The 7040-nt window shown below is 35.1% G+C and overlaps 1 non-coding gene and 1 pseudogene across 1 annotated transcript; one reads left to right on the top strand and one right to left on the bottom strand.

Moving 5' to 3' along the window:
* Nucleotides 1-2817: 2817 nt before the first annotated feature.
* LOC115835295 lies at nucleotides 2818-2885 on the bottom strand. The gene has a single exon (XR_004030283.1). It is a non-coding gene; the product is annotated as a small nucleolar RNA SNORD38 (small nucleolar RNA).
* Nucleotides 2886-5995: 3110 nt separating this feature from the next.
* Nucleotides 5996-6744, top strand: LOC100592601 (annotated as a pseudogene).
* The last annotated feature ends 296 nt before the right edge of the window (nucleotides 6745-7040 follow it).

Below are 7040 nucleotides of genomic sequence, written 5' to 3'. Positions count from 1 at the left end.
CACTGTATTAATTCCCTTGAAAGCTGGTTGTTTAAAAACAGCCTGGAGCTTCCTTGCTCCCTCTCTCTTCTTTTCTTGTTGTGTGATCTCTGCACACACTGGCTTTCTTTGCCTTCTGCCATCAGTGGAAGTGAAGTGTCTCTGTTGTCTGGGGTATATACCCTGGCTCTTGGTCTTGGTCAAGAAAGAATTCAGGACATATACACACATGAGGAGTGGGTTTTGGAGCAGAAAGTTTAACAGAAAGAGAAGAAAAGCAAGAGAAAAAGTGTCCTCATATTGAGAAAGCCCAAAAGAGGGTGTCTGGTTTTTGGTAGAATGCACCTGGTTTTGTGCAGAGGCCGGAGGAGGCGGTGATTGATTTACACATGGCCCAGCGGACTGGTTTGACCAGGTGTCCCTTTTACATAGCCTGCAAAAAGACTGACCATCCCACACATGTGGTTTTATCTGGAGGCTGGCATGACACCTGGCACACCAGGTGACAAGGGAAAGAGGGCAGGAGCCACCATATTGGGTGGACCTGGCTTCTAGCTACTGGTATTTGCACATCAATGCTTTCAGGTCTGGTTATTCAAGCCCTTTTCTGATAGAAAAGACCATCCCATTACTGGGTATATACCCAAAGGACTATAAATCATGCTGCTATAAAGACACATGCACACGTATGTTTATTGCGGCACTATTCACAATAGCAAAGACTTGGAACCAACCCAAATGTCCAACAACGATAGACTGGATTAATAAAATGTGGCACATATACACCATGGAATACTATGCAGCCATAAAAAATGATGAGTTCATGTCCTTTGTAGGGACATGGATGAAACTGGAAAACATCATTCTCAGTAAACTATCGCAAGGACAAAAAATCAAACACCGCATGTTCTCACTCATAGGTGGGAATTGAACAATGAGAACTCATGGACACAGGAAGGGGAACATCACACTCCGGGGACTGTTGTGGGGTGGGGGGAGGGGGGAGGGACAGCATTAGGAGATATACCTAATGCTAAATGACGAGTTAATGGGTGCAGGAAATCAACATGGCACATGGATACATATGTAACAAACCTTCACATTGTGCACATGTACCCTAAAACCTAAAGTATAATAAAAAAAAAAGGGGGAAAAAAAAAAAGAAAAGACATGGTTTGGGAGTTGATTTTTTATTAAAGGAAAGTTCCGCTGGGAACTTTCACCCTTTCTAGCTGCCTAAAAATTGTTTCTTAATAACTCCTGAAATAGAAGTACCCTGAGGCTCTCACCAGATGCAGATGGACAATATTCAATTTTATAGATTATTAGAGATGTGAGCCAAATAAACTTTTTTCTTTATAAATTACCCAGCCACAGGTATTCCTTTATAGCAACATGAAACAGACCAAAACACATGGGAAGTAAGAAAATTTCTGCCTTACATGACAGAGGTCTTTCTAGTCATTATTATGTGACACTCTTTGCTTCGTCTGGTAGAAAGTAGATGTATTTCATAAACAATTATGAAGTAGGCAAAATTCCACAAAGTTTGGGCAAATTCAATTATTCAAGAGATATTTGCATAAGTTTCAACAAGGTGGAGAAAACAAATCTTGATTCTGACTCTATAAAAAGAGAAATGTTTGCTATTAGAAATATTTCTATTAGAGGATACAGATTTTAAAAATCTGAAATTTTAAAATGTATTTCATTATAATAAGAATCTATTAATTACATTAATTACTTTGCAAACTAGAAAGTTCTTTCCCACCTTGTTTTCGACTAGAAAAATCATCTGGAAACACATTACTATTTGCATATCACTTGCTGTAATAGGTCCCATATTCTTGAACATGATATTTCTCTGACTACTACCAAATCTGTATTAAATACATTTAATAACAAAAGATTGTAATTTGATGAAATTACTGACATTCACCTCAATTATAAAATGTAGACAAATTTTAGCAGTACTTTAAAAGAAATAGTTGGTCAGACCAGGACATGATGTAATAACAATGAACTATGTACATCCCTATACTTATCTATCCTTCCTAGAATATGGGGAGGTAGTTGAGGGGAAGTCTTCAATTAATAGACTTTTGAAAAATTCAAAGAACCTCGTCAGCCAAAATATAAGAAAATAATGCAGTTACTTTATAAATGTTAACTATTATTGTTAAAAATAAAAGCATAAAAATACATTTGTTGAAAATACTGTCTCTTGGAATGCTGACATTTTTAAATGTATTTCATTATAATAAGAATCTATTAATTACATTAATTACTTTGCAAACTAGAAAGTTCTTTCCCACCTTGTTTTTGACTAGAAAAATCATCTGGAAACACATTACTCTTTGCATATCACTTGCTATAATAGGTCCCATATTCTTGAACATGATACTTCTCTGACTACTACCAAATAAATGTTGTCCTCCTTTAGAATAGATTTTTTTTGAAGGACTGAGATACAATTTCCCCATTCATCCACTGCACATTCTCTTCAATCTCCTCCATTCATCCTTGTCACTACACCTCTGAAATTTATTATAGGGTCACCAATGTGCACCATATTGTCTTTTCAAGTCTATTACCCATATTCAACTTTCTCACCAGCATTCACACAGTTAACACTCTTATTCTAGAATCACTGGCATTGGTTTCCATGTTACTGCACTCTTTTAGTATCCCTCAAGGCTTACCAGCTGATGACTCTTTGTACCTTTGCTCTTCTGTCTACGCCAGACCACAAAGTGACAGAGAACAAATGTTTTCAATTCTTGTCATTTTTCTCTCCTCCAACAACACTTTCCCAATAGGTGAATTTATTTATTTTTTTCTCCTCAGATATACTGTATCATCACTTCATGTCAGTAGCGTAACTTGACAAAGTTTCATCACTGAGATGAATTTATTAATTCCAATATTTGGTCTTGAATTTTGAATATTAAATTCTGATGTTTATCCACCCACAAATTGCTTTTGTCTGTTTTATACATCATAGTTAATATTACTTCAATTTACCCAGTCTCTCAGACCGAAACACTAGGCTTTCTCCTTGATCCTTCCAGTCATTGTATCCTTATGTGATCTTGCTATTAATTCTTTCAGAAAGTATCCAGACTGGACTATTTCTTAAAACAGTACTGCCTGGATCCTACTTAAATTATATAACATCTTTTACATAAACTTTCCAGTAACCTGCTAACAGTTCCCAAAACATTCTCTTGTTCCCAAAACTATTGACGACCTGCAAGACAGCTGCAGTAATCTTCACATTCTGATTCAGATTACAAATATTATCCAGCATAAAACCCAATAATTGTTTCCCATTACTCAAAATAAGGTATAAACTCTTTATCTCATCCCACCTTATATTTCCCTGTCTTTATTCTCTTCTTCTGAAACTTACCCTTATTCGTTTTGTTCCAACCATGTAAGCCTTCTCACATTTTCTCTAATGGTTTATCCCTATTTCCATTATTTTTTCTTTTCCTCTTTCTGAAAAACACTTGACTCATAACTTCTGATAGCCTGCTCCTTTTTATCATTCAAGTATCAGCTCAATAGCCCCCTTTAGAGAGGCCATCTTGTCTAACCTATCTAATTTCCTGCCCAGTCATATCTGGCTCCTCAATCCACTTTATTTTCTTCAAAGTGTAATGACCATCAATAATTACATTTTCTTGATTCAGGTTATTTTTTCATCCAAAGATGCCTTAAGTTTTCTGCCATTTGTATCGTCTCCCTTTGTTCTTCCTCTTTCAACTATTTTCTAAATCTGATCAAAATGCTGCAAGAAGTTTACATCTGAGGTTCACTGTATAAAAGAAAAAAAGAGTAAAAAAATAGCCGAATATTTTCTCAGTAATTTGGCATATAAAGAACTTTTTTTCTTTTTTCCCCTCAAAGATTTATTTGTTATTTTTATTCTGAATTTTAAAAAGAACATGTATATACGTGTGTGTGTGTGAGAGAGAGAGAGAGAGTGTTAACTGTATCATTTGTATGTCTTCATTTAAGTGTGAAATATTATTAAACATCTTTGAAGGGGGTATGTGTGGAAAGTAATCTCAATGCAACACTTACTTTTAAAGCTTTAATGTGGAGTACATATTTTTATCATTGATATTTGATTTATGAAATACTGTTGTGTCCTAAGATAGTACAAACATAAATCAATTTGTAGATAAAAATTTATTTAAAATTTACTTTCTCTTATTTTTGTGAGTTATATAGCTATTAGGAAACGAAGACATTTATTTTCACAAATGATTCCAGAGCAAGTTTAATGTTCTTAATTTATGTAGATGAGCCTTCAATATATCCTTAACAATATATAAAAGAGATGAGAATTAAACAATTCTCATCAATAGAGCATCAAGAGTTTATTTTTATTTTTAGCAAAACCATACTTCAAATTCAAATACTGTAAAATTAATAAGATTCTTATTTATTGTTTATGTACATTTTCTCATCACCTAAACCATAATAGATACTTTAAAAAAATCAATGAATGAAGATAATTTCTCATCTTAAAATTAACTAAAACTAAGTCTCCACATATTACCTTGGTACTACTAAATGTGGACCACTTATTTTGATTAAAGTGTTCAAAATAACAAAACAAGTTTATTGAACATCTATATAATATGAGCTCTTATAATGTATTTTTATTATTTATGAGACAGTGTCTTGCTCTGTAACCTAGGCTGAAGTGCAGTGGTACAACTGCTCCCTGCAGGCTTGACCTCTTGGGCGCAAATGATCCTCCCACCTCAGCATCACAAGTAGCTGGGACATTACATTAATTAACTTACATCAATAATCCTTTTGCATATGTTAAAATATTTTGTCATATTTATTTGGTGAAATAATACTTAGCAATAAAAAAGGAAGGAACTACCAATTGATGTAACGATAGATAAAAGTCAAAGAATAAGTTAAAAGAAGCCAGATACTAAATAACATAAACTTCATGAGTTCATATATACTTTGTATAAAGGGCAACTTTTTGGCAAAATTACTCCAAGCGATTAAAAATCAGAAAGTTGCAGTGGGTAGAAAGAAGGATTGACTTCAAAGTGACACAAGCCGACTTTCTGAGGTGATGGAAATATTCTATCTACATCTTGTTTTGGGTGATATTGCATAGATACAGACAGTAGTAGAAACTCATTGAATTAAATACAATCCATGCATTGATGTAACAGTCTCCAGTTTTGGGGGACTACAGTTTCTGTTTGGGGGACCTACACAGACCGGGAGACTCTTCCAATTTCTTCCTGCCTACAGTTTCTTTTAATAAACAGCAATACACACGTAAAAAAAAAATCTGAGAAAAATATGCATTATAGAAGATAGGGTTGAATAGTATGTATTGCTTTAAAAATTTAAAAACAATGTGGCATGACCTTGTACAGGTATTTTCTCTCCTAGGGATATATTAGGGAAACCATGTGTGTATAGAACAGGAGACCTGTACACGAATATTCAGAGTGTTATTATTGACAGGAGCAGAATCTGAGAAGAAACATGTTACATGTCTATCAACAGGAAGATGGATGAATAAAATGTGAAATATTTAGACAATATAATTTTTATTGCTTAAAAAACAAATGAATTATAGCAAAACACTAAAACTTGGACACTTGTACTATATTTAATGTTGCATGAAGAAGCAATTAGCATAAATACTAAAATGTTTATATGAAGTTTAAAAAATAACCTACACTAAACATTGTATTGCATGGAAAGTTAATGACAAATACAAAATTTAATAACATATTGTGACAGCCTGTTGGATTAGATAGAATAATTTAATGGACAGCAATACAAAAGTAAATGCCAGGATTTTGATAATATATTTCTTAGGCTGAGTGGTGGCTTCACAGTTGTTCATTTTATTACCACATTTTACGGTATATATACCTATTATATTCTTTTGTATACATATTATATAATGCAGTTTTTAAAATGTGTAGTTAATTTATAACGTGTGAGATTTTTGAGCTGCAACACTAGAAAGATGGCGGAGCAAGAGCAAAGAACAATCCCTTTGGTTCCAGAAAATCTCCTGAAAAAGAGGGAGGCTTATCAAGCCCTCAAAGCCACCCAGGCAAAGCAGGCACTTTTGGCAAAGGAGCAGAGGAAAGGAAAAGGGCTCAGGTTTAAGCAACTGGAATCATTCCTACATGATTTCTGACAGCAGAAACGTGACAAGGTGCATCTCAGATGACTAGAAGTGAAAACTCATACTTTGGAATTGCCAGATAAACCTTCCTTGGCCTTTGTCGTAGGCATCAAAAGGATTGATGGCATGAGTTTACTGGTGCGGAAAACCATTGCAAGACTTCACCTAAGGAAAAGTTTTAGTGGTGTCTTTGTAAATGTCACCCACCAGATCCTAAAAATGCTGCTTTTAGTGGAAACTTATGTGACCTGAGGATTTCCAAATCTGAAATCTGTCCGGGAACTCATTTTGAAACATGGACAAGCCAAGTTCAAGAATAAGACCATTCCTCTAACAGACAACACAGTGATTGAGGAGCACTTGAGGAAGTTTGGTTTCATTTGCTTGGAAGACCTCATTCATGAAATTGCCTTCCCAGAGAAGCATTTCCAGGCGATCTCATGGTTCTTGCACCCTTTCCACCTCTCAGTGGCCTGTCATGCTACCAAAAATATAGTGGGCTTCCTCAAGGAGATGGCTCACCTGGCTATCAGGGTGAATGCACCAATCAGCTCATCCACCAGCTGAACTAGACCCAGGTGCCAAACTGCAGTAAATTTTTATCAGTGAAGTGGAAGCATGTGTTTTTGCTTTTTTGGGAATTTTTATCAAGTATCTTCAGAGAAGATTATTTCCTGCTTTAGTCTTCAAAAACTAGAAAGGAAGGGTCAAAGAAAAGAGAGTAGGTTATTTTCATGGCAAGCACCTCTCATCACAGTCCAGTTCCAAGGAAAAATTCCAGTGTTTTCTACATTGGCTGCCGCCTCCTCTGAAATCAGCACATTCCACGGAGGAAGGAGTCCGGCTTTGTTGCATCTTGTCTCCTAGT

The sequence above is a fragment of the Nomascus leucogenys genome, chromosome 5, assembly GCF_006542625.1.
Source record: "Nomascus leucogenys isolate Asia chromosome 5, Asia_NLE_v1, whole genome shotgun sequence".
NCBI classification, from domain to species: domain Eukaryota; kingdom Metazoa; phylum Chordata; class Mammalia; order Primates; family Hylobatidae; genus Nomascus; species Nomascus leucogenys.
Note: the sequence above shows the minus strand (reverse complement) of the source record. Positions and strands in the feature narration are given on the sequence as shown.